This window comes from Bos grunniens, chromosome 2, assembly GCF_055505025.1.
Source record: "Bos grunniens cultivar Pamir isolate PY7600 chromosome 2, Bosgru_T2T1.0, whole genome shotgun sequence".
NCBI lineage: Eukaryota > Metazoa > Chordata > Mammalia > Artiodactyla > Bovidae > Bos > Bos grunniens.
In genome coordinates, this window is record NC_141166.1 from 38,119,198 (window position 1) to 38,132,589 (window position 13,392).

Sequence of the window (13,392 nt, forward strand, 5' to 3'; positions counted from 1 at the left end):
CACCTTGGGTAAGCCCATGTCTCAATTTGAGTGCCAGTGAGAAACTTACTCCTTGAAAGGAAAGTTGTGACCAACCTAGACAGCATATTCAAAAGCAGAGACATTACTTTGCAACAAAGGTCCATCTAGTCAAGGTATGGTTTTTCCAGTGGTCATGTATGAATGTGAGAGTTGGACTATAAAGAAAGCTGAGCATCAAATAATTGATGCTTTTGAACTGTGGTGTTGGAGAAGACTCTTGAGAGTCCCTTGGACTGCAAGGAGATCCAACCAGTCCATACTAAAGGAGATCAGTCTGGGTGTTCGTTGGTAGGACTGATGTTGAAGCTGAAACTCCAATACTTTGGCCACCTGATACAAAGAGCTGACTCATTGGAAAAGACCCTGATGCTGGGAAAGATTGATAGCAGGAGGAGAAGGGGATGACAGAGGATGAGATGGTTGGATGGCATCACTGACTTAATGGACATGGGTTTGGGTGGACTCTGGGAGTTGGTGATGAACAGGGAGGCCTGGCGTGCTGCAGTTCATGGGGTCACAAAGAGTCAGACACAACTGAGCGACTGAACTGAACTGAGAAACTTTAGATTCCAATACAAGTGGTAAGTCTTTGTTACCTGTGTAATTTTTAGATGTTTTTTGAAGTGAAAATTTCTCTTACTGCAGAAAGTGTTTAACACACTATGTTGCCATTTTGTATGCAAAAAAAAAAAAAAAAAAGAATGATTCACATAAAAGGATCAGCTGGAAAGCTACCCTTATGGCCTGTAAAACTATGCTATTGAGAAACTGGGCAAGAACTATATAGCAAATGCCATTTATATTTTTATGTCTCTGTGAACTCACCAAGGTTCATAGTCAAGAAGCCATCTGATTTGGGTATTGTTACTATTAGATTGTGGAGACCCCTCAAAATGATTTAAACCACAGTTCAACATCAGTGTCCTGCTAAAAGTATCTTAAGCTTGTGCATATTCTTGACTACTATTTCGTCTAACAATGCACATGATCATTAGTTCCACAAACATACAAGGCATGCTTATTTTGTTTTGTGGATACAAAGATGAGTAAGACATAGGTTCTGACCTCAAGGTCAGAGTCATGTAGTAAGCCAGGCTTTTTTCTTGTAAACTTATCATATGTAAAAGTTTAGGTGATTTGTATCATCTTTTGGCCTGGAGGCCTGTTAACATTTTAAGACCCTTTCTTCAGAAAACTTATTTTTTTCTAAAGGTGATTAGTCAGGTGCCACCCTCCAAAAGCATTAGATAAAGTTACATTCCTATAGGGCAAAGGTGTGGTGGGCTATAACAAGAAAAAGAATTAACTCAAGGGTCCAAGGTTACAAACATTAAAGCTACTACTTACACCAATTATATTAATCAATACACTGCCAGGGACACAGCAGGTAAGGGATATGGGGACTTAGCAACAAACATTGGCCCAAAAAGTGAAAAACCCTTCACCAATACAATTTCTAGTCAATCTTTTAACTGCTCAAAGGAATCTGTATTCAGTCGGTTTAGAACATCTCATGCTTCTCACAGTTGTGAACTAAAACACTCTTATCATGCCCAGGACAGCCCCCCATAGTCAGAGGTGTAGGTGAGAGCACAAAGCAGTAAAGTAGGCAGACTCTGGTTTTGGGGGTAGATGGTCGAGAATTTCCAGGGGGACTCCTGAGGCTCGATCCCACCTTTGCGTATGCCGAGCCTCCTTCTTCATGACCTTTGCCATGGGCGGAGTTCCTCACGCTGGCTCCCGGCATCTCCCCCTTTTTTATTTCTTAAAATAGCCAGATGCAGCTCAGTCATGACCTTTTGAATGTTCTGTCGAAGAATCTTGACAATACAAGGAAGAATGATTATGAGAAGATTAGACAGAATTTTTTTTTCCAGAAATAAAGTTAGAGAAGGTGTGAAAAAAGTCATTAGCTGCTCCAGCGGTGGTAAAATCCAGTCAAGAGTGTTCCAAGGTCTGTATTTGATTATGAAGTTTTCCTAAGTCCAGGCCAATGTCAGAGCTGTTAATTTTTTTTCATTTATAATCTGTCTCATTTACCTTTAAAGATGTCACACATATCCACCGGTAATCAGCATGGCATGACAGAGCCATCTTCACTTTTAAAGCCTGTAACTCAGTCTCAATATGCATTATTGCCTCTTCTAAGGCATCTACTCTCATTTCTAATTTCCTATCTATAGCTTCCTGTGTTGTTAGAGTTAAAGAGACATTTTTTGACATGGTATCAACATATTGGGTAGTATGTACTTGTTGAGTCAATGATATTGCTGTCACAGTAACAGAAGCAATTGCTGCTATTAAAGCTACTATTCCCAGGATAAGCAAGCCCACAAACCATCGTGATCACATTAAATCCTGTAGTTGTTGTAATACAGCAAGATCAAAATTATCATATCAATAAGTGGTTACATCATAAGATAAGGTGGACGTTGTAACACTATAAAGGAGCAAACATTATATTGAGGGCTTAAATAAGATGAGAGCATGCATTGTTCACAAGTCACTACATTAGGTCTACCAGTGAAAGTCGTATGTACATTAGGTTTTCCAGAATCGTTGGTAAAGAGAAAAACATAAGGAGAGGGTAGACAAGCCAAAACAGAATAAGTAGAATTAGTTTCTAGTTGGAGTTCACGCTGCAGCAGCTCCGTGAGTCTCACCAGGATCTCGATTTTTATCTTGCCTCCCCTTCTGGCGGGCTCCTCTTTTGTGATCGAAGCAATGGGGGAACAGGATGTCTGAGGGACTGCAACATGGTGAATCAGCCTGTCCCAGATCTAAATTGGAGAATCTGCATCCTGTGGAAAAATACAAGCACATCTTCGACCACTAGTTAATAATCGGTCCGGACCCTTCCATTGCCCTGAGAGGAAGTCCTTCCATTTAACTAATGGTTTTGCATTCAATTGCTCTGGGCACCAATGGTGAAGCATTGCAGTAGTTTCAGCTGAATCAGTATTTAAAATATTTATTACGAAAAGAGCATGTTGCAAGATTTGATGGGGAAAACTATACTTAAACTCCCCTTCTTTTAATTTTTGAATTTGGATTTTTAATGTTTGATGTTCCGGAATTAGCCTGTTCCAGGTGCCACTTGCCAGTGTCGGCGAAGATCAAAAAACAGTTGTTTAATTAAACGTTAATTAAAGATATAAAGAGTGGTTAAATAAAGATAGCTCAGTGAAAAAATTCAGTAGAAAAAAGAGGCTAAATAGTTTAGCCAAAAGGTGAAAAACAACAACAACAACAACAAAAAAAAACGACATAGGGAGACCAAGCTTTGGTGAACAAGGCCCACACTTTATTTTTTAAAGTAGTTTTTGTACCTTAAGTTATATATAGAAGATAATAGAAAAAGGAGTAGAGTCATGTAATAAGCCAGGCTTTTTTCTTGTAAACTTATCATATGTAAAAGTTTAGGTGATTTGTATCATCTTTTGGCCCGGAGGCCTGTTAACATTTTAAGACCCTTTCTTCAGAAAACTTATTTTTTCCTAAAGGTGATTAGTCAGGCGCCACCCTCCAAAAGCATTAAATAAAGTTGCATTCCTATAGGGCAAAGGTGTGGTGGGCTATAACAAGAAAAGGAATTAACTCAAGAGTCCAAGGTTACAAACATTAAAGCTACTACTTACACCAATTATGTTAATCAATACACTACCAAAAACACAACAGGTAAGAGATATAAAACAACAAACATTGGCCCAACAAGTGAAAAACCCTTCACCAATACAATTTCTAGTCAATCTTTTAACTGCTCAAAAAAATCTGTATTCAGACAGTTTAGAACATCTCATGCCTCTCACGGTTGTGAACTAAAACACTCTTATCACGCCCAAGACAGCCCCCCGAAAAGTCAGAGGTGTAAGTGAGAACACAAAACAGTAAAGTAGGCAGACTCTGGTTTTGGGAGTAAATGGTCAAAAATTTCCAGGGGAACTCCTGAGGCTCAATCCCACCTTTGCATATGCCGAGCCTCCTTCCTCATGACCTTTGCCATGGGTGGAGTTCCTCATGCTGGCTCCCGACAACCACCCTTATGGCAGAAAGCAAAGAGGAACTAAAGAGCCTCTTGATGAAAGTGAAAGAGGAGAGTGAAAAAGTTGGCTTAATGCTAAACATTCAGAAAACTAAGATCATGGCATCTGGTCCAATCATTTCATGGCAAATAGATGGGGAAACAGTGGCTGACTTTATTTTTGGGGGGCTCCAAAATGATGCTAAAGCTGACATTCCAGTACTTTGGCAACCTCATGCGAAGAGTTGACTCATTGGAAAAGACTCTGATGCTGGGAGGGATTGGGGGCAAGAGGAGAAGGGGACGACAGAGGATGAGATGGCTGGATGGCATCACTGACTCGATGGACGTGAGTCTCAGTGAACTCCGGGAGTTGGTGATGGACAGGGAGGCCTGGCGTGCTACGATTCACGGGGTCGCAAAGAGTAGGACACGACTGAGCGACTGATCTGATCTGATCTGAAAATCACTGCAGATGGTGATTGCAGCCATGAAATTAAAAAACGCTTACTTCTTGAGAGAAAAGTTATGACCAACGTAGACAGCATATTAGAAAGCAAGACATTACTTTGCTAACAAAGGTCCATCTAGTCAAGGCTATGGTTTTTCCAGTAGTCATGTATGGATGTGAGAGTTGGACTATAAAGAAAGCTGAGCACAGAAGAATTGATGCTTTTGAACTGTGGTGTTGGAGAAGACTCTTGAGAGTCCCTTGGTCTGCAAGGAGATCCAAGCAGTCCATCCTAAAGGAAATAAGTCCTGAATATTCCTTGGAAAGACTGATGCTGAAACTCCAATACTTTGGCCACCTGATGCGAAGAACAGACTCATTGGAAAATACCTTGATTCTGGGAAAGATTGAAGGCAGGAGAAGAAGGGGCCAACAGAGGATGAGAGGGTTGGATGCCATCATCGATTCAATGGACATGAGTTTGAGTAAACTCCGGGAGTTGGTGATGGACAGGGAGTCCTGGCGTGCTGCAGTCCATGGGGTCACAAAGAGTTGGACATGACTGAGTGACTGAACTGAACTCAACTATTTCATTTTTCCTCAGTCTTGGCCATGATGGAGGTCTCAGTGGAAAACTCAGGGTACAATACAGCCTCTTTTACTTTGCAAAGTCTGAACTTCGACTTTTGCCATGCTCGTACTGGGACATGCTGAAATCGCTGCTCAGATTCTTCTGGGTTTCTTAGAATCTTTTCTTGCATGTGTGTATCTTAAAAGCCAATGACTTTAGAGGAACCTGACTACAGATTTTGAGGTTAAAGTCCATGTGATTCTCTCTCTTTTGGACTTAAGTTTCAACTGCTTTTTTTGCCCCAGACTTCCACCTCTCCTCTTTAGTACAGCAAGACTGCCACTGTTTATATGGAGTCTACTCCCCTATTCCTTTTGGAGTGACTGGTGAAGTCTCTGGTACTTTCTTTCTCTTAAAGATTAAGACCCTCTGCTCAAGTGAAAACAGATAAGTATACAAACAATATGTGATTATTGGGTGCACACTAGAAATTCATATGGACCTTAACTCCATATGTTATCTGAGTGAATCAGTCATGCAACTTGGGTGTGAGCACTAAAGTATCCTGACTTCTGATAAAGCAATATTTCTGCAAAATCATTAGAAAGGGGGAAAAACACTAAGGCCTGAGGGTCAAATTTGGTCCAGTTCCTATTTTTGTGTGACCTGTGAGTTGAGTAATTTTTATACTTTTAAAAACAGTTGGAGGGGGAGATGAGGAAAAACAATACTTTGTGACACATAAAAAATTATATGAAATTCAAATGCTGGCATTGAGGCTTTCTGGATTTCACAGAATGCTCTGTAAAGATAGCTTGCTAATGTAAGCCTTATATTCTTCTCCTTCAAGGATCCCAAGAGTGCTTAACACATGCCAGCCACTATCCTTTTCATCACTCTTGACTTCATGTGTTCCAAGTGCTGGAACTCTTGCATAAGCCAGTGCTTGCCTTTCCACCTCCACCTGGTCCCCATTTACTCCACTGCCAAATGTCATCACCACCCTACTCACCACTGCCAAAGTGGCCCCTGTTTCTATTTCACTGGTAAGTGATCCCTTTTCAGAATCCAGTGCTGAGAATCTGCTTTAAGGGGTCACAATCAGTACTATCTTTGCTTCAGTTTCCTCAGAAAGCAGGCCCTGAGGGAAGCACTGAGGTTCAAGTTATTTTGTAAGGTGATTCCAAGAAGCAAGTGAGAGGAGTAGGCGATTGAAAAGAGAGAAAAATGAAAACAAAACATGTTACTGTGCCAACAATTTGAGCAACTGAACTTCAGTTCCACCAGAGAAGCTTGGAGAAACCATCAGAAAACAATCTAAGGATTTCCCCTTAAGAGAATAGTGAGGCTGAGATATTTATCTATGAGGTCAAGCCCCCAATTGTTTGAGAGTGGCCCGGGGTGGGGGAGAGGGCTAAATCTTAGCATTTTCATGCTGTACCTGGTGAGGCACCCCAAGCTCTGATCTTGAAGGGAAAGTCTTCAGGCAGAGAAGAGTGGCCCAGGAGATGGAAGGAGAAAGATTTCAACAGAGTGCTAAGAGGTGCACTCAGGTAGGCTGAGAGGATATAGGGGAGCACCAGTAGCAGTTGCTATACTCAGTTTGGTTATAATTCACAGGCTAGGGAGGCGATAAAAGTCCTTAGAAAACACACCAAGAATTTGTCTTTTCATCATGAAAGTTATAGAGACATTATGGAATAATAGTGGAAGTGTGACAGAAATGGGTTTTCATTTCAGATGTCTGTCTACTAGCTGTGTGAAAAGTAATCTTAAAAGTAAGAAGCTCCTGTTATTAGCAAGTGTTAGAGATAAAAAAGACCTCATCAAGAGTAATGAGAACAGGTCTGTCTCCACCTTGAAAAAACAGAAAGGATGCAGGAATGAGATTATCTTTTCAGTAATGGTCAGGTTGAAAGGCTAATCCACATTTTCAGAATTACTGGGAGTATACAGTTGGAAGAGATTGAGAGAGAAAATATCAGACTTCTTATTGTTCACTGTATCCTTGCATTTTCAACAGTAGGGGAGAATCTGAATAAGTTACCTGGGCAGTGGTTTTTAAACTGTAATATTCATACACATCACCTGGAGATCGTATTAATACACCAATTTTTACTCAGTTGATCTGGGGAGGGATTCACTTTCCTAAGAAGACTCCAGATGATGCCAGTCTTTTGCTCTTTGATCACAATTTGAGTAGCAAGATCACAGACTATTTTAGGATGCCCTCATCTGCTCTTAATCAGATCTACATGAGGAACTAAAAACAAATAAGTGCATATTTGAGGTGCCTCTGAGCTTATCCATGCTCTATGTACTTATACCCACAAAATGATCTGTCAGAGTACGTACATAGCTGAAGCAAAACGAATTCCTGACATTGTGATTATCAGGAGGCTGTATTTATCAAACTTCAGAACCCAGAATGGCTCTGAGGCATTGCAATGTTCACAGATGAGCTGTTATAGGTTGAACTGACAATAACAGAACTATTTAAAACATCTCCTGCAAGATCATGAAATGAAGTTTTCCTCTGGTCATCTCATTGCTTAAATGAATTTACAGAACTTTTTCAGGTCAAAATGCATATATACAAACATCTTCTATATACAAACTCTTGAATGTTAGACCTAAAGCTGGAGAGAGTTTATCATATAATCTCATCAATATGGTACACAGAACACAGAAATTGCTTTTAAAAAAAGACCCTCATTTTTCAGGTTAATTTTTTTTTTACAAGGAAGAAAATTATGTTAGTTCTCCTGAGCTTTATTTTTCAATACTGTATTCTTTTCTTTGTTCTTTGGGTTAAATTCTTCTTGGTTTCACTACTGACTTTTGGAGTCAAAGAGGTTAATCAGGTTGAATTGGTTTTACTAAAATACTATTGGGATGTCTAGTTTATATTTTTGTTTCTTTTGTTGTATTTAAATCTTTTCTGTCATTAAATTCCCCAAGATATATTTAAAGAGGAACATCTATATCAACTCTAGAAACTAAGGTTTCAAGGACTTACAGCAAAATACATTTCAGGTGAGGCAAAATTGGGAAATGTTTGGATGATTCACCACCAGAAAAGGAAGACCAACTCTCAAGATTAATATAAATGACCCAAGAGAATCCAAGCCTTTGGCTTGGAGTAGCAGTGTGAAATATACCCAAGTTCATTCATGGTGTCAGTTCATGAAAAGGCATCAGTTCAGTTCAGTTCAGTTGCTCAGTCATGTCTGACTCTTTGCAACCCCATGAATTGCAGCACGCCAGTCCTCCCTGTCCATCACCAACTCCCGGAGCTCACTGAGACTCACATCCATCGAGTCAGTGATGCCATCCAGCCATCTAATCCTCTGTCGTCCCCTTCTCCTCCTGCCCCAAATCCCTCCCAGCATCAGAGTCTTTTCCACTGAGTCAACTCTTCGCATGAGGTGGCCCAAGTACTGGAGTTTCAGCTTTAGCATCATTCTTTCCAAAGAAATCCCAGGGCTGATTTCCTTCAGAATGGACAGTCCAAAAGTATCTTAAGATGCATACAAAAAAAAAAAAACAAGGAAAATCAGTTCAGGGAGTTCCCTGGTACCCCAGTGGCTAAGATTCTGCACTCCCAATGCAGGGATCCCAGGTCTGATCCCTGGTTAGGGAACAAGATTCCACATGCCACAACTAGGAGTTTGCATGATGCAACTAAAGATTCTGCATGCCTCCTTTGTCAAAAATAAGGTACCCATAGGGACGTGGGTTTGTCTCTGGGCTATCTTGTTCCATTGGTCTATATTTCTGTTTTTGTGCCAGTACTACACTGCCTTGATGACTGTAGCTTTGTAGTATAATCTGTAGTCAGGAAGGTTGATTCCTCCAGCTTCATTCTTCTTTCTCAAGACTGCTTTGACTATTTGTGGTCTTTTGTGTTCCCATATGAATTGTGAAATTTTTTTCCCTAGTTTTATGAAAAATGCTACTGGCAATTTGATAGGGATCTCACTGAATCTGTAGGTTGCATTTGGTAGTATAGTCATTTTCACAATATTGATTTTTCCTATCCAGGAACATGGAATATCTCTCCATCTGTTTATATCATCTTTGATTTTTTTCCTCAGTGTCTTATAATTTTCTGTATATAGATATTTTGTCTTCTTAGATAGGATTATTCCTAGATATTTTATTCTTTCTAGTGCAATGATGAATGGGATTGATTTCTTAATTTCTTTCTGATTTTTCACTTTTAGTATATAGGAATGAAAGTGATTTCTGTGTATTGATTTTGTATCCTGTGACTTTGCTAAATTCACTGATTAGCTCTAATAATTTTCTGATAGTATCTTTAGGGTTTTCTATGTCTAGTACCATGTCACTTGCAAACAGTGAGAGCTTTACTTCTTTTCTGATCCAGATTCCTTTTATTTCTTTTTCTTCTCTGATTGTTGTAGCTAGGACTTCCAAAACTATGTTGCATAATAGTTGTGGGAGTGCACACCCTTGTCTTGATCCTGATCTTAGGGGGAATGCTTTTCCATTTTTCACCACTGAAAATAATTTTTGATGTGGGATTATCATATATGGTCTTTACTGTGTTGAGGTATGTTCCTTCTATGCCCATGATTTGAAGAGTTTTAATCATAAATGGCCCAACCAGTCCATTCTAAAAGAGATCAGTCCTGGGTGTTCTTTGGAAGGACTGATGCTAAAGCTGAAACTCCAGTACTTTGGCCACTTCATGCAAAGAGTTGACTCATCGGAAAAGACTCTGATGCTGGGAGGGATTGGGGGCAGGAGGAGAAGGGGACAACAGAGGATGAGATGGCTGGATGGCATCACTGACTCAATGGACATGGGTTTGGGTGGACTCTGGAAGTTGGTGATGGACAGGGAGGCCTGGTGTGCTGAGATTGATGGGGTTGCAAAGAGTCAGACACGACTGAGGACTGAACTGAACTGAACTGAATCATAAATGGGTGCTGAATTTTGTCAAAGGCCTTTTCTGCATATGTTGAGATTATCATATGGATTTATCTTTCAATTTATTAATATGGTGTATCACATTGATTGATTTGCAAACACTGAAGAATCCTTGCATTCCCTGGAATAAATACAACTTGATCGTGGTGTATGAAATTTTTAATGTGTTGTTGAATTCTGTTTACTAGAATTTTGTTGAGGATTTTGCATCTATGTTCATCAGTGATATTGGTCTGTAGTTTTCTTTTTTTGTGTGTTGTCTTTGCCTGGTTTTGTTATCAGGGTGATGGTGGCCTCGTAGAATGAGTTTGGAAGAGTTGCTTCCTCTGCAACTTTTTGAAGGAGTTTTAGAAACATGAGTATTAGCTCTTCTCTAAATGTTTGATAGAATTCACCTGTGAAGCCATCTGATCCTGGGCTTTTGTTTTTGGGAAGATTTTTTATCACAGTTTAAATTTCAGTGCTTGTAATTGGGTTGTTAATAATTTCTATTTCTTCCTCATTCAGTCTCGGAAGATTGAACTTTTCTAAGAATCTGTCCATGTACAATGGGTCAAAGATAGTCTCTTCAATAAGTGGTGCTGGGAAAACTGGACAGCTACATGTATAAGAATTAAATTAGAACACTTCCAACACCACACACAAAGATAAACACAAAATGGATTAAAGACCTAAATGTAAGAACAGCAGCTGTAAAACTCCTAGAGGAAAACATAGGCAGAACACATGATGACATATATCAAAGCAAGATCCTCTATGACCCACCTCCCAGAGTAATGGAAATAAAAACAAAAATAAACAAGTGGGACATAATTAAGCTAAAAGCTTTTGCACAGCAAAGGAAACTATTAACAAGGTGAAAAGACAACTCTCAGAATGGGAGAAAATAATAGCAAATGAAACAACTGTCAAAGGATTAATTTCCAAAATACACAAGCAGCTCATACAACCCAATACCAGAAAAACAAATACCCAATCAAAAAGTGGGGAAAAGATCTAAACAAACACTTCTCCAAAAAAAGACATACAGATGGCTAACAAGTAAATGAAAAGACACTCAACATTGCTTGTTATTAGAGAAATGCAAATCAAAACTACAATGAGATATCACCTCACACTGGTCAGCATGGTCATCACCAAAAGTTCTACAAACAGTAGATGCTGGAGAGGGTGTGGAGAAAAGGGAACTCTCTTGCACTGTTGGTGGGAATGTAAATTGATACAGCCACTATAGAAGACAGTATGGAGATTCCTGAAAAAAAAAAAAAAAAAAACTAGGAATAAAACCACCACATGACCCAGCAATCCAACTCCTAGGCATATACCCTGAGGAAACCAAAATTGAAAAAGACACATGTACCCCAATATTCATTGCAGCACTGTTTACAATAGCTAGAACATGGAAGCAACTTAGATGTCCATTGACAGATGAATGGATAAAGTTGTGGTACATATACATAATGGAATATTACTTAGCCATAAAAAGGAACACATTTGAGTCCATTGTAATGAGGTGGATGAACCTAGAACCTATTATACAGAGTAAAGTTAGTCAGAAAGAGAAAGATAAATATCATATACTAACACATATATATGGAATCTAGAAAAGTGGTACTGATGAATTTATTTGTAAGGCAGCAATAGAGAAACAGACATAGAAAACAGACTTATGGATATGGGGAGAGAGAAGGAGAGGGTGAGATGTATGGAGAGAGTAATGTGGAAACTTATGTTACCATATGTAAAATATGTAGCCAATGGGAATTTGCTGTATGTCTCAGGAAACTCAAACAGGAGCTCTGTATCAACCTAGAGGGGTGGGATGGGGAGGGAGATGGGAGGGAGGTTCTAGAGGGAGAGGCCATATTTACAACTATGGCTGACTCGTGTTGATGTTTGACAGAAGACAACAAAATTCTGTAAATTATTATCCTTCAATAAAAAAATAAAAAAAAGATCCCACATGCCTCAACTAAGACCTAGTGTAGCCAAATAAAAATAAAATAATAAATATTAAAAACCATTCACAATGAATAAGAGAAATAAGAGGAACTAACTCATAACTCATATTTGACATCCACAGAATCCCATGTACACTTTATTCCTGACTTTTAAGAGATAGGGACTTCAGTTTCAAGATGGCAGGCTGAGTACAAGCATCAAATCTTCCTACCATGAAATACTCACATATACACACATATACATACCACACACACAATATGCTTAAAAATCAAACAAACAAAACGAACTGTTATTGGGTCATAAATTACAAATAATCCTCCTAAAAGAACAGAAATAGAAGATAAAATCTTCACCTAAGAAACTCACAGAAAAGCTCTGTCACAGAAGATAGAGGCAAGAGCCTCAGGACTACTCATGTCAGATGACTCAGGAAAGCTGAAAACAGAAAGAGATGCAGAGCCAACCAACGGCATAGTTAGTTACTGTAATTGGAGTTATTTTGTACTTCCCACCATTTCCAGGTAACAGTCAAGTGGGAATTGCAGTGCAATTCTACATGTCAAAACCAATGTGATACAGTTACAGCAACACAAATATACTATCTTAAATGCACTCATTAAAAAACAAGGAACGTTGAAAGTAAGTAAATGACTTTTTTAACTGTAAAGAACTATGACAAGATATGGCAAATCAAGAACTATGACAAAACTAACAGTATATTAAAAAGCAGAGACCTTACTTTACTGACAAAGGTCCGTCTAGTCAAAGCTATGGTATGGTTTTTCCAGTCGTCATGTATGGATGGTGAGTTGGACCATAAAGAAAGCTGAGCACAAAAAAATTGATGCTTTTGAACTGTGGTATTGGAGAAGACTCTTGCAAGTCCCTTGAACATCAAAGAGATCAAACCAGTCAATCCTAAAGATCAACCTTAAATATTCGTCAGATGGACTGATGCTGAAGCTGAAGCTCCAATACTTTGGCCAGCTAATGTGAAGAAATGATTCATTGGAAAAGACCCTGATGCTGGGAAAGATTGAAGGCAGGAGGAGAAGGGGACGACAGAGGATGACATGGTTGGATGACATCATCAACTTGATGGACATAAGTTTAAGCAAGCTCTGGGAGTTAGTGATGGACAGGAAGGCCTGGCATGTTGCAGTCCATGGGGTCACAAAGAGTCGAACACGACTGAGCAACTGAACTGAACTGAAAAGAACAAAGATAATGTATTTACTCTAGTAGATATTAAAATATACTATAAATCTTAAGTTTTTAAAACATTGTAGTATTGGAACAACAGAAGACAAATAGATTATGGAAACAGAATAGCCATAAAACACATACAGGCATTAACAAAAGGGTTAACACATTAGATTATACAAGTAGAACTCCAACATGTTGAAAAGT

The 13,392-nt window shown here is 39.1% G+C and overlaps 1 long non-coding RNA gene across 1 annotated transcript in view; it reads right to left on the reverse strand.

The window, feature by feature from the left end:
* Positions 1 to 2,483: 2,483 nt before the first annotated feature.
* The window catches only part of LOC147377914 (uncharacterized), a 174,468-nt gene continuing 163,559 nt past the window's right edge, over positions 2,484 to 13,392 (reverse strand). The window contains exon 3 of the long non-coding RNA XR_015142484.1: positions 2,484 to 2,822. This is a non-coding gene — a long non-coding RNA (uncharacterized LOC147377914). The remainder of the gene's footprint in view (positions 2,823 to 13,392) is intronic.